At 37.8% G+C, this 13,864-nt stretch overlaps 1 protein-coding gene across 10 annotated transcripts in view; it reads right to left on the reverse strand.

Moving 5' to 3' along the window:
* Positions 1–13,864, reverse strand: part of LOC106077154 (zinc finger MIZ domain-containing protein 1-like) — a 389,001-nt gene that overhangs the window by 204,526 nt on the left and 170,611 nt on the right. The window contains exon 1 of one of the 10 annotated variants that reach the window (XM_056021404.1): positions 6,077–6,445. The exons of the other annotated variants lie outside the window; for them this stretch is intronic. The gene's annotated coding sequence lies outside the window, so the exon portion shown is untranslated. Of the gene's footprint in view, positions 1–6,076; positions 6,446–13,864 lie in introns of those variants that run through there. 10 annotated transcript variants of the gene reach the window in all.

Genomic DNA, 13,864 nt, shown 5'->3' on the forward strand with positions numbered 1-13,864 from the left:
ACCAAACTCAGAAAAATGAAGTTGAAAAACTCCTTGAAGACTTTGCACACGTAATATCAGATGTACCAGGAAAAGCGAAAGTGGAGCCCTTTAAAATAATTCTAACATCGGATAAGCCTGTCAATTTAAAACCTTATAATGTACCAATGGCATTGAGACAAAGGCTACAAGAAGAAATTGAGTCGATGATTAACATGGATATTATTGAAGAGAGTGAATCGCCTTATGCATCTCCTATGATCTTAATCAAAAAGAAAGATGGAACCTTGAGACCAGTTGTTGATTATAGGCAATTAAATTCCATAACAAAATTTGATGCAGAAGTCATACCAGATCAAGAAGAACTATTTATCACACTAAGGAAAGCTAAATATTTTAGTAAATTAGACCTAACGAAAGGTTACTGGCAGGTGCCATTAGAAGAGAGTAGTAAGCAGTACACAGCGTTTAAAGTACCTAATGCACACTATCAATTCAAATATCTCCCATTTGGTTTAAAAAACAGTCCTAGTTTCTTTAACAGAACAATGCGTAGAGTGCTAAAAGGTTTAGAACAAGTAGTTTGTTATTTTGATGATCTGTGTGTGTACAACACTGATTGGCAGAGTCACATGTTCTCATTGAGACAGGTGCTTGAAAGGTTAGGAGAATTCAATATTACTGTTAAGCCTAACAAGTTACTAATTGGGTTCCAAACTATTACATTCCTAGGCCATAAGATTGGCCAAGGCTTTCTTCAGCCTGAAAATTCCAATGTCAATAAGATGCTGCAGCTACGGTACCCTAAAACAAAGAAGGAAACCCGATCATTATTAGGTCTGCTCAATTATTATCGCTCCTTCATTCCAAACTTTTCAAGCTTGTTGTCTCCCTTTACTGAAATTCTTAAAAAAGGGCACCCTTCTAAAGTTGCTAAGACTGTTGAGGGGGAGGTTGCATTGGAGCGTATACAAAGATACTTGACTTCTCACCCCATTTTAATGTTGCCTGATCCGGATAAATGTTTTTATCTACAGTGTGATGCTTCGGACAAGGCTGTTGCAGTTGCTGCTCTACAGTACGTGGGAAACAAATTGCATCCTGTCCGTTTCCTCAGCAGAAAATTACTCCCACGTGAATGTAAATACAGCATAATGGAGCGTGAGTTGTTAGCATTAACATGGGGAATTAAGAAGTTGGAACACTTCTTGTATTCACGTAAGTTCATTGTTTGGACTAATCACCTGAATCTCAAGTATCTCAAGTCTGCAACCACCAATGCTCGTATTGCTAGATGGATATTATACCTTATGGACTTTGACTTTGAAATACAGCACATTAAAGGTACAGACAACTTTTGGGCTGACCCATTGTCTAGGCTGACAGTTTGAACTCACATTATTGTTTCTGTCAGAAGCATACCTGGTATTGTAACGTTTTCAGACTGTGCACGTCTCAGCAATCCAGTATGTACGTTGAACTTTTTCAACTATGATCGTCTCGTCAGAGCAGTTACTACTATTACTACTACTACTATTATTATTATTGCTCAATTAAATTGACTGAACTGTTCATCTCTTTGTGTTTTAATTGTACTTTGCACAAGACGCGTCGTCTCATCCAGTATTGAGAAGCATCGGAAGTCAAGTCTTAAGCTCTATATTTACAAACAATAAACAGTACATTGTAACCTGACGTCACAAGAGAAGGAACTGGACAAGTGGAACAGATGAAGATTAGTTTAGTTATATTATTAGTTTAATTATTTCATATGCATTATTATTGATGAACTTGTTTTTTTGGTAATGGAAAGATAATTCATGTATTTTATTAATGTTGATGCATAGCAGTATTGTATTCATTATTTCATACTTAAACTCATGGATGTAATTTGTTGAATTGCAATTAATTACTTATGTAAACATAATAAGATGTACTGTGTATTTTTGAGTAGTATTTTTTTAACCATGTTGTACTTCAACAATGTCATTAATAATTTTTTTTTCAGTGTACATAATATAGACTTAGGGAAGTAAGGGGGAGATGTCAAGAGCGTGGGTGTGTAAGATGTGAGATTGTGTGAGTGTTTGTTTATTTTATTAGTTGGTGTGTGAATTGTTTTTATCACGGGATTTTCAAGGGGGGACAATTAGGTTTCTAGCGGTCAGTCAAGCAGTTGGAGAGCTGACCTGGTCTGAGTAGGGTGCTGGTGTTTTGTGTATTTCATAAGAGTGATGTAATTGTGTGCTTTATTAAGTATTAAAGTATTATCGATATTCATGAATATAAGGAGTTAGAGTTGATGCATACTAAGTGTTCGTATTTGAGTTAAGCAAGTATTGACAAGTGTAATTGAGAATCATACCCTAGATTATCGAGCCATATGTAAGTGTAGTAAGGAACTCACCCGAGTTCCCTTACAGACTGGATGTGAACTACTTGACGTCATTGTCTTCCTGGCGTAGACTGGATGTGAACTATTTGACGTCATTGTCTTCCTGGCATAGACTGGATGTGAACTATTTGACGTCATTGTCTTCCTGGCATAGACTGGATGTGAACTACTTGACGTCATTGTCTTCCTGGCGTAGACTGGATGTGACCTACTTGACGTCATTGTCTCCCTGGCGTAGACTGGATGTGACCTATTAGACGTCATTGTCTTCCTGGCGTAGACTGGATGTGAACTACTTGACGTCTTTGTCTCCCTGGCGTAGACTGGATGTGACCTACTTGACGTCATTGTCTTCCTGGCGTAGACTGGATGTGAACTACTTGACGTCATTGTCTTCCAGGCGTAGACTGGATGTGACCTATTTGTCTTAAGGTTTAAAATCTATTTGATAAGCACTAGCTGAAATGACCCGCTGTCACTCAGATGTATGTATATAACGAAACTAGTTCTGCCTTCATGTCAAAGTGTTATATTATCATAAAAAGACTCTGGCGACTGAGGGTAGATTAGACATAAACTAGAAGGATGCACGTGTGCTTGTAAAGCCATGAAAGAGATTCCCGGATCAATATTAGCATTGTGAAATGTATAAAAAAATTTTTTTTAGCAAGTATAATGTTTTTGTGACTAATTAGTCAAATAGCTGGCAATCACCTCTCTAAACCACAGACATCTTTATCAATCAATCGGACAATCGATAGCTGAGCACGGCCATTTTGAAATTGATAGTTAAGAGAATGGATGAACACATTGATTTATAGATTGATTTCAAAAGTCAATGCCGGGGAAGGGGAGGATGAAAAGAAACTATAAAGGAGGACAAAGAGAGGTTAAGTTATGAATTTATTCCCTAGAATAAACTCAAGTCGTATTCATTTAAAAAACTAAGTCGTATTCACTAAGAACCATATACTAAACAAAACATAAGTCATGTAGTTACAAGAAAACAAAAAAAAAGTCCTTAATTTGAAAAACAGGAAGAACTTCAACCTGTACAAACTGATGCAATCGACCAAATAAATGAACAGCTGTAACTTTTAATAGCATCGTGTACATCACACTCAGGGGCGGCTATTGTGCATAAAGTCAGTTCATGAAGTTGTCTGTTTATTGTGGGAGTACTAAATTACCTAGACACAGTTAATTTATTTTGTATTGATAACTTCGAACAAATATTATTTCACACTTCTAGAAGGTCTGAAAGTGTTTGGAGTTGACTCTAAAATACTGTTTCACACTTCTAGAGTGTTTTAAAGTGTGAGACATTTCATCTAATATATCCCATTGTAGAACTAGATGATGATGAAGTGTCAAACGTTGTAACAATCAGTAACACATCATTCGTGAATACTTTGAGGACACAAAAATATTTCTAATAGTCCCCCGGGTCCTAAAATGTTGATTTAATAGGAGAGAAGGACATGAACAAAAAAAAGTTTAAACACAAGATTAAAATTAATTCAAAGTGTTAATTGTTAATGTCAGACTGACCAATCCATGACGTTTTTGTGTTGCCTTTGTGAACTCTTTTCAGAGGAAAGTGAAAAAAGGAAGAAAATGTAGCTGTCTAGTAATACTCGAATGAACTTGTTGGTGATACTCTCTGGAATGTGTTTCTGGCACTTTCTAGAACATGTTTGTGGTACTTTCTAGAACATGTTTGTGGTACTTTCTAGAACATATTTGTGGTACTTTCTAGAACATGTTTGTGGTACTTTCTAGAACATGTTTGTGGTACTTTCTAGAACATGTTTGTGCTACTTTCTAGAACATGTTTGTGGTACTTTCTACAACATGTTTGTGGTACTTTCTAGAACATGTTTGTGGTACTTTCTACAACATGTTTGTGGTACTTTCTAGAACATGTTTGTGGTACTTTCTAGAACATGTTGGTGGTACTCTCTGGCATGTGTTTCTGGCACTTTCTAGAACATGTTTGTGGTACTTTCTAGAAAATTTATTTCTAGAACATGATTGTTACACTTTCTAGAACATGTTTGTGGTACTTTCTAGAAAATTTATTTCTAGAACATGATTGTTACACTTTCTAGAACATGTTTGTGGTACTTTCTAGAACATGTTTGTGGTACTTTCTACAACATGTTTGTGGTACTTTCTAGAACATGTTTGTGGTACTTTCTAGAACATGTTTGTGGTACTTTCTAGAACATGTTTGTGGTACTTTCTAGAAAATTTATTTCTAGAACATGATTGTTACACTTTCTAGAACATGTTTGTGGTACTTTCTAGAACATGTTTGTGGTACTTTCTACAACATGTTTGTGGTACTTTCTAGAACATATTTGTGGTACTTTCTAGAACATATTTGTGGTACTTTCTAGAACATGTTTGTGGTACTTTCTAGAACATGTTTGTGGTACTTTCTAGAACGTGTTTGTGGTACTTTCTAGAACGTGTTTGTTCAGCTTGACTCCAGATCCATGAATGTTTCATATCACATTTTTTAACGTCTGGGTAAACGATTTTATAATCTGTTCTAGTTCGTATTTTATGTAGGTCGCTTTACGTGTTATAATATTTTAAGAACAGGATAAACATTCAATCTGAATTATGTTTAATTAATGTTCTTGCTTTGGTGGCTGTGAAACAAAAGATTAAAAGTAAAAAGAACTAGTTCTACATGCCCAATACCTACTAGCCATAGATCATTAGTGTTATATATATATATATATATATATATATATATATATATATATATATATATATATATATATGTAAACAGAAGAAGAGGATATTTGGTTCAACAATGACATGTTCACTTGAAGGTTGTCTTAGTCAATTAGATATGAATTGGAGCACCCAAATAAAGAGATAAGAGCAGTAGCACCTATTAAATAGATTTTGTTTTTATTTAAAAATGTATTGCTTTTAGTCAAGACATGTATCTACTACTGGAGGAGTACAGGTGATAGTTAAATACTTTTATTTCACAAAGATGGCAGGAGATGTCCATAGATTCATCTAAATGGTGGCCATCTATTTCCTGGGATAAATTCCAACATCTATTAAGTACTTTCTAGCTAGAAGCCACTTGTCTATAAATATCCTGTCATCAGTCTGTAAAAGTGGTCATTTGGCGGTCAGTCATTTGGGCCTTGTCTTTCCTTAAAACGTCACCGTCCATCGTTCTTTAATCGGCTGATTTACTGTCCGTCTCCAGCTCGTCCCTGCCCCACAGGCAAAACTAAACTCCTCGTGAGTACAGGCACATGCACACACACACTCACTCTCTTTCCCTCTGTCTCTTCTATCATCACTCGTAAACACTCTTCTCTCTCTCTCTCTCTCTCTCTCTCTCTCTCCACCTCTTCAGATACACACAGCCACACACATGACCGGAACCTTCCAGAATTGACCCAAACGACTAGGACCAAGCCTTGCCAATGGTGACCAAGAGCTAATAGCTGACTGCTCTGGTCAGGCCACTTATGGCCGAGAAGGGTCAGCCAATGGCTCAGACCCGTATCTCGAAGTGGCTAGCCAAGTCCTAGTTTATATTAAAGACACGGCATCAAATAAGAGACCCTATCCCCAACCCAAAAATAGTCAGTCAAAAGACTAGCTGCAAAAATCACGTGATCTAGCTATTCATATTTTAACGTCACAGAGGACAGAACTTACCTTTAAATGAATTTACGTTGTCAAATAGTGCCAGTTCCATGATCTCATTTAGTTAACCCATATCCTCTGTCAGGGCCATATTCTTACGCAACCCCGAATTGTAATTATCAGCATTTTTTAGTATTGCTTCAAAACAACGCCCGCGACACTAACAATATAGAACTATAACATAAGATCATCTCAGTAACAACACGTACGAATATCAACAAGCCTCTGAAAAAACAAAGAATGAAAACAGCCAACACTTATGAAACAAACTAACACAAAAACAAAAAAGTTGTTCCAATGTTCCAGCTTTAGAAAGCCATAAGAACATTGTCAATAATTTCCGTTAACTCTGGTGGATAAATGGAGAGTTAAGGTATGTGTGTGTCTCAGATACAGATAGTGAAAAAAATAAAAGCAGAAAAGATAGAGAGGAGATGAGGAGGAGGTAGGGAAAGACAGAGGAGGGGAGATGAGAGGCGTGTGGGGGGGGGGGAAGAAAGGGGAGAGAAGCAGAATAAAATGAAGAGGGGAAAAAAACTCCGGAAGTGCTGGGATCACCAACAAGAAAGATGTGACACAAAAATCAATACACACATTGGAAATAATGGCCATCTCGCGTCTGAACTAACCCCCAAGTCTTGAGGGCCTGACGCCAGACCTACACCAAACTGAATCAAAGTTCACTACATAGCTGAACAATTATTTACTCATTGAGCACTGGGGGGCAAGAAAGAAGCTTATAGCCGACTAGCATTTCACGTCCAGCACGACAAGGGACCACAAGTCCAACCATCTACTCACACACACGCTCACCAACTAATCCATGCCAATACACACACTCATCAAAAGCTGTTTTATTTTTATTCCATTTTTTTTTATTTCCTCTTATCCTTCCTTTATTTTCTAGCCCCCCCCCCTCTCTCTCTCTCTGTGTCTCCCCGCCCCCTCTCTGTGTCTCCCCACCCTCTCTCATCCTTTGCTCTCCTTGTGTCCGAGAGTGCCATCATCTCCCTCAGTCCGGCAGACGACCAGAGTGAACGGTTTCCTACCATCCCGCCCCACATTATCACTAAACATACTTTGGGGGGGGGGGGGGGGGTTTCCATAAAATAAGTTAAAAGTTGAGCCATCGCCACACTCTCCCCAACCACGACGCACCCGCCCACACAGTTGTTGACTTGGCTACATAAATGAACAGCTACAACATCTATTGTTGTCTTTTGGGAAATTAATAGCAGACATGAGCAAAAAAGTTGACTTTGACATCTGACAAAAACATCTTATTTATGTTGATGTTTGACTTAATCAGTCATATTTATTATTGACTTTAAGATCTGACAACAGCCTTTTTTTTTAAGTTGTCCTTTGCTTTTCTGTCAAAGTCATATCAATTGTTGACTTTGACATATGACCAATTTCATAAGTTGATGTTTTGACTTTTGTCTACCTCCTATTTATTGTGTGCGTGTGATGTATTTGATATCATTTCTGGATGTGTATTGAATGATTGGTTGTCCTGTAACATATCAGTAGAGGGTTATTATTTTATTCACAAAAGTCAGTTTTGTGTTTTGTAAATACACAAGTAGACGATTTCTCTAGACTTCAGAGCTACAAGTCAAATATGTTGTCCCAAAATAAAAATTGTAAGTTGTTTTTTTTTTCTGACCATTAAATTAAAGTGAATGTAAAGCTGCGTTCATATATGACTTGATAGGCTTAATGGTGAGATTCCATTCTTATCTTATATTTCCAATAACAAAATCTACGTATTTTCCGTTTTAATGGCACACTATTCTAGAGTTCTAGACAAGTCATGACATCGATCTATTAGAAATGATCAATCACAAGTATATCTTTTTTTTTCTTATTCAATTAATGAAAAGTTGTTATGTTGACCTCTCCTGGGTTGTAATGAAATGACCATCTCATTATATCCAGTGTCCAGTCACCGGAATATACTTTGTGATGGCTCAATGCTATAGTGCAGTGATGCCCAACATAAATCGACCTGCGGGCCATTTTAATTTCCAACACTGGTGTCGCGGGCCACATAAACGGAAAGGTACAAAAACGAAATGAAATAGACCTGAAACTATTTGATAAGAAACCCGTGGATCTAGTACTTACTTAAATTAATGGGATATCATTATCTTATTTTTTGAATGCGTCAGAAAACAGCTTAATCTCTCTACTAATAATACGAGCAACAGTTTAGCTAGCTTTACCAACGACTCATTTTCTTCTCTCTTTTTCTTCAAATCTCTAGACGTAGTTTAAAAATCTTTTTAATCGAATGGCGTCAAATTTGTTTTTTAATGTTGTTTATATGCTATTTTTTTAAAACACCCACACTCTATTTACGACTCAAATATGTTGGCTTATTATCATGTTCCACAAAAAAGTAAAGGTCCTTTCTATTTTTTGGTAGATTCTACATTAAGAGTCCCATTTCATAAACGCATAAATGTTAAAGGTCATGGTACCAATCAATCGGAGAAAAATTGAGGGTAAAGAGACATTTGTCAACCATTTTTTAGGGGAACTGGGGTTAACGGATTTTCTATACTTTGTGCCGACATGTCGGCGGGCCGTATGGAACCACGTTGCGGGCCGGATCTGGCCCGCGGGCCGTATTTTGGGCATCACTGCTATAGTGGATTTAATTGACCAGGTGGTGATATTCCTAAACCAAGATCGTTTGTAGTTATAAGGCCATTCTTGAGAGAGTAATAAGAACACAATGTCCAAAATATTAATCAAACAGGACTATAGGCATCATTTTATCCAATCAAACTATGATCGTCATGTACTTACAGTCACCGAGAGTTAATAAGTGCTAGCGTTATTTCAAACTTTCTATTGACCAATGTCTAGAACGTTGTATTGTAATCTCTTCTAGACTCTGTCTTAAAAGAGAAAGATACAGAAGAAAATCAAAGAATGAAACACTGGACATCACTATGGACAAGAGTCTTACCTAATTGTTGTCTGGAATAGTAACATGGCTGTGTCTAGATCTCTCTGCAGTTGATGACCATCAGGGGTAGCTAATTTGTCCTAATGGCCAATTTCATTTTAGAGTTCTCTCCTCTTAGATCCACTTCAATTAAAACACGACCAAAATGTTGGGTCACTTTTAAGAAACACCCACACTGACCTTTTGTTTTCTGGCAGATGACCAATATTTCCCAACAGAAAAAGAAAAAAACATTAAAAAAATGGCCAGGAAGGGGGAGAAACTCATCAACTGACCGGCGATTCTTACACCATATTGACATTGAGCTGCACTTCTCAATAATTGACCAGGGTCTGTTCCAGATGGACACTGGAGAAAGACAGGAAGGAAATGAATGTCCGTCACTTGTAGGTCACCAGGTTCATAGAACAAGAAGATGGGACCAAAAAAAAAAAAGACAAAACAAAACTTTTTAAACATCAGTAGAGAAATTGAAAGCTACGCAGAGAGTGTGATGAACGACACTAGAGACAAAAAAAGAATAAGAAAAGAATAAAGCCATGATAATTAGAACGAGATAAAAAAAATAATAATAAAGTAACAATATGAGTGTTGATTAAAAACTGCACACACACAAAAACACGTCACAATGTGATCTCAAATGTTTTCATCATGTACAAAAACATCTCGCTCTGAACAGAAAGAAGAAAGCAAAAAAAAAGTTAATAGAAGACAACACATACATAAGGGCGTTTTTTTTTTCCCTTTCCACCAGCTCCCCCCTGCCCCCATCCCCTTTCTCCCAAGTTGATGTCAAGAAATGGAATTATGTCTGAAGACTGCGAGAATCCGGGCCATCATTGATTGATCCTCTCGCGCCATTCAAGCCGGGACCAGCCCTCTCATAAGCTCGGCCATCTTGTCCACACAATTTAGAGTTATCCCTCTTCCGTGATCAAATACGGACGCGCAGTTTTCCCTCCATTTTTTTTTTTTTTTTTTGTAAAGCAATGGCTGCAATCGACTTCTGTGGTTAATTGGGTCTTAATAAACCATTAACTGCTGATAAAAAGTCGCATAAACGTTATTGCAACTCGTAGAAGACAAAATGAGACAGCACGGTAGATAATTGCGTACATTCTAGCCAACATAGCCGATAGTGGACCACATACTTTGCCCTGATTGACTGGCTCGGACACACCTACAGAGATCATGAAGATAGCCAGTGGCCGGTTGAAGAAGTAATTGTCTGGAGGCTATCTGATGAAGAAGGACAGACCGGCTTTGACCCGTGCCATGACGGATGGGCCCATGGCGTAGAGCGGATCCGGTAAGACGCTGTGACGTATCGCACTCAGGATACAAGGCATTTGTGGTGAGACTGGTCAGCACTATAATGTGTCCGGCTGTGTCCAGTGTGATAGCAGATAAACAGGCTAAATGAACAGTAGGGCGAATGAAATTAAAATGTGTTTTATACTTATTGATCGATTCCAAATACGACAAAGCTAATAGCATGTTTTGTTCTAGTCTCAGTATGTGACCACATAGGTTTTCATTATTTCATTTCTTACATTCTATAAAAAGTAAAAGTTCTTATTTCAGACCTTGTGATCTATGGGGCAGATGATGTAAAGGTCATCTATTTCTGTGGCCAACGGTTGACGAGAGTGTCATGTGGTCAGCACAACGACCAAACGCCTTTAATTATCCCAAACCAGGTATCCATTAGAGCTGGGTGGACTCAAAAGCTCCCTAAAGATCCCGAAAGCAAAATCCACAGCCTTCACCAGGATTTGAACCCGGAACCTCCGATTCAGAATCTAAGCGCTTTACCACTCAGCCACCGCGCATCCTTACATTCTATAAGTTGGTGATATTTCCTAGAGTGACATGGACACTTTCAGATACTGACTTACATCTGGGATAGTTGCATGGATACTTGCAGGATAGCGACATGGTTACTTAAAGGATAGGGATATGAATACATCTGGGACAGTGGCCTTAGGTACAGACTGCTGATAAAAAGATATTCATTCCCAGGGCTTTACTGCATAACGAATGGACCCCCTTTTGTTGTTTGTGTTAAAAGAAAACAGTTTGATCTTAACAAGATCTTGTTTGAACTTATCCAGTGTCGGCCAACGGGAAGATGAAACTGTCACTCTGGTCTCCAGACATTTTGGGGATCACCAGTTTTCTTTATGATGGACACTCCAAGAGATAACGTCGTCTGCTGAAAACAAGATTGAATTGCTGTTGGACACTTGTAGGAAGTGATTTCAGACGCTGTGGACAACTGACCAGGGTCCGAATGTTGGAGCTTTGCTGGAAAGCAAAGGGGGGGGGGCAATCGATTTAAAGACCAACTGGGCATGGTCCAAGGAAACTATAGGGACGGGGGGGGGGGGGTGTTGAAGCGGAAGTGTTATTAGAGAGACGTACCTAAGGTGGTCAATATCGGTCAAGATGAGATTTCACTGGTCACTCGTTCATAATGGACAATCAATCAATCTGTGTTTCCTATAGCCCGCTTTGACCACTTGAACAAGGCTGTCGGCGTGCGTTTCTAGCCCCAGGACTGAGGGGGACAAGTGTGGTGTTAGATGGGGAGAGAGAGAGAGAGACAGAGAGTGAGAGAGAGAGAGACAGAGTGTGAGAGAGAGACAGAGTGAGAAAGAGACAGAGAGTGAGAGAGACAGAGAGTGAGAGAGAGAGAGTGTGTGTGTGATAGAGATGATAACAGAGGAAGGAGGAGTATAGTGTGGAGATAAAACTGGTCAAAAATAAATGTCAAAACTATGAAAATCTGTTTAGGTCTGTGGAATTTGATGTTGATCAGGACTATGTATCTGTAGAATCCATATTGAACAATGACAGGAGTATATTTTTGATTATCAGTGGCGAGCTATTTGAAAAAAAAATGTCTGTAATTTATGAAACATAAGCACGGCTAGTTATATGTTCTCAATCGGTCTATTGAGAAAGTAAATAAATAGACATAATTACACGATTAAAAAAACGAATTAGAAAAAGTGTAATATTATAATTTAATTATATTCTGTTAAGTTATTGAGTTCAAGAGTTCTTACCAGTTATCTGCCCATTACCTTAACAGTTATCTGCCCATTACCTGACAGTTATCTGCCCATTACTTGACAGTTATCAGCCCATTAGTTGACTTGAATCCTTGAAAAGTTAGCGTTATAAAACATATTTGCCCTATGCCGTCGATGTTTTCCATTGAAATCTTGATCTATTTAGTTGTTAGTAAGACTGGAACATCGATCGATTGTTGATTGTGGACCCCTGCCGTGAATCTGTGCTAATCATACCAAGAGACTAAAGAGTTTAACGTAGATTTTGACTTCTCTTCATTCATCTCTCTCTCTCTCTCTCTCTCTCTCACTTATCCTCTGCTAATCTGTTTGTTGATATGACTATCGACCCGTATTGAAAAAAGTCACAGTGACATAACCAGTGATTGTTATTTCATGATTTCAGTCCAGGTACTTCCAACCCAATATTGTTTACACATTGTACGCCAGTTGTTATTTCAACACACACACACACACACAACACAGCAGAAGCTTGTAGATTCAAATTACTGCCCTAACCTATATAATAGTAAATACTGAGCTAATCCTAACCTATATAATAGTAAATACTGAGCTAATCAGCTATACGCACGTAGTCCCTTGCTTCCAGTGACTAGAATGACTACAGCTAATAAAAATGTTATTAGGTAAGCCCACTAGCTGGCAGACTTTACGTTTCATTTAGCTAGAGCCTTTAGGTATTCCATTATTGATTTTAAAACATGTCTTTAAATGTACACAAGTTAGTAAACAGGTTATAACGTCCATCCTTTTTCCCTAGTGCTATTAGAGCATGGAATGGGTGGCCTGAGCTAGCCAGGAAAACCAGTGACTTGGCAGAATTTAGGACATTGGTTAATATGCATGACGCGTAGGACGTAATCATCTTTTTTGAAGTAAGGTCTGTATTATATAAGATAAGTCAAATCTTTACAATTTGTGTGAGCTGATTTGGTGATTCTGTACAATTACTCTTAGAATAAACAAAAAGCTGAACCTGAACTGAATTTCAAATATCATTTGATTGTTTGTTCCACGTTAAAGTCGAACCGTGGACTAATGTAGTATGAACAAGATAATGATATAATGTTGATATAATGTGGTTTGAAATCAAATATCAGACAGAGAAGTCATACAAGTTAGGCATTTACACGTGTTTCATTTATTTCTATTTTAAATACATTTATTTGCTGTTCTCACTGAGTTGGGCGAACTCTATAAAGCAGGTCATGTAGGTAGAAAATGTTTACCGACACTATTGGGCTAAGGGAGTTAATCTTATAATGTGCCATTCCAAATAGTCTAAGTTGTTCTCTCTAACTTTGACCTCTGCTTAAAGCAACAGCGGGAGCGTCTAGTTGCAATAATTTTCAGAATGACTGTGTATCTGCCTAATACTAAACTGTGTTTACAGATAAACGTCAGCGACATACGTTCATTAAGCTGTATTGATGGACACTTCATGCAAACCTTCCTTTGATGTAAGCGCCAAGCAAAAAAAAAAATTATTAATGATCATGAATAGTAAAGAGTCCCCATGATAACACCAGCTGTTGTATTCATACAGAGAATAAATAGATGGAGATGATACTTTGGGTAAAATACATGGATGTCAGGGCAGAGACAGATTGTTACACACTGATTTCTTTGAAAATGTAGAGGATCTATTGGTTTATTTAACTCCTGACTAAAGGATCTTTTGGTTTATTTAACTCCTGACTAAAGGATCTATCGGTTTATTTA

This window comes from Biomphalaria glabrata, chromosome 2 (assembly GCF_947242115.1).
Source record: "Biomphalaria glabrata chromosome 2, xgBioGlab47.1, whole genome shotgun sequence".
NCBI lineage: Eukaryota > Metazoa > Mollusca > Gastropoda > Planorbidae > Biomphalaria > Biomphalaria glabrata.